Source organism: Phalaenopsis equestris, unplaced genomic scaffold, assembly GCF_001263595.1.
Source record: "Phalaenopsis equestris unplaced genomic scaffold, ASM126359v1 Scaffold000107, whole genome shotgun sequence".
NCBI classification, from domain to species: domain Eukaryota; kingdom Viridiplantae; phylum Streptophyta; class Magnoliopsida; order Asparagales; family Orchidaceae; genus Phalaenopsis; species Phalaenopsis equestris.
In genome coordinates, this window is record NW_018164549.1 from 6,704,463 (window position 1) to 6,705,753 (window position 1,291).

At 47.9% G+C, this 1,291-nt stretch overlaps 1 protein-coding gene across 1 annotated transcript in view; it reads left to right on the forward strand.

Moving 5' to 3' along the window:
* The window catches only part of LOC110020812 (ferric reduction oxidase 2-like), a 26,791-nt gene that overhangs the window by 20,711 nt on the left and 4,789 nt on the right, over positions 1-1,291 (forward strand). The window lies entirely within an intron of this gene.

Consider the following 1,291-nt stretch of genomic DNA (forward strand, 5'->3'; position numbering starts at 1 on the left):
CTGCGAACTCCGCTGCAACTGCACATGCCGCAACTCCTGCGAAAAACCTGCGAACTCCGCTGCAACTGCACATGCCGCAACTCCTGCGACAAACCTGCGAACTCCGCTGCAACTGCACATGCCGCAACTCCTGCGACAAACCTGCGAACTCTGCTGGTCGAACACCACCAAACTCCTCTGTTTGCAAACACTCCTGTTCGCAGTAACTGCACACGAACTCCTGTTCGCGAACTCCACCTCGCCTAATGCCGCGAAGGTTCATGAACTGTCGCGCCTCAAAATCGCGACGCCACCTTTACCGCGAACTCCCCGAAGCATAACTCGCCGAACTGCTGTAGCCCTTTATCCGAACTACTTCGCATCTGTTCGTTCCCGGGAGCCCGTCCGCCTTGCGAACAATTTTGATCCTGCAACAAAAACTTTTCTGCAAAAAAAAATCACCTGCGCAAAAAATCCTTGCTTGGAACATCTTTTTTTTTTTTTTTTTATAAGAAAAGAAAAAAAAATTTGAAATCTTCGAGCAAAGCAAAAAATTTCCTCTCCGCCTCCAAGAAAAGAAATAAATATTTCCTTTATTTCCTCTCTTTATTCAGCAAAGAAAATTTGTAATTAAATTTGCTTAATTTAATTTTAAATTAGCTTAAAAAAAAAAAGAAAAAGCTTTCCTCGTTCATAGTATTTCATTTATTTCCTCTCCGCAAAAAAGGAATGAATTCAAACAGAGCCTTCCAATTTCTTTCCAGCTTTCCTGAAATCGGACCCAACTTCCTTCAATCTGAGGGAATATTCCTCTAATATTCCCTCCTGATTCCTTTCCAATTACTTCCTGCGCCAGCCTGCGGTTCTCAGCGGAGAAATCAAAGATTCCTTCCCTAATTTGTTCCTTGGTCCGCTCCTTTCCTGGTCTGCGAACCAACCTTCCTTTACAGCAGCAAATCAGACCTTCCCTCTTGCGCCTCCTGCCGCCGAACAGCTTTTCTGCGCACAGCTTTCAGGCAAGCCTCCTTCGCGATCGATCCTCCGCCCTGTCGCAGACGCCTCCGCTTTTCGCTGCTTCTACCTGTCCCAAGCCTCCGCCGAACTTTGGAACCCTCACCGAAATTTTCCTTTGGAGCGCCGACGAAAATCGGAACCCAAGAGCCGATCCGCCTGCAAATCTGCGTCGTGGGCCGAATACCTCGATTTCGAACCGAAGCCACGCAGATCCCGAAACTTCTCTTTCCAGAATCCCCCCAAATCGTTCTTCTTGCTTCCTGCGCCGCCGCAGTTTTCTTCCCTGCCCCCAAACCTG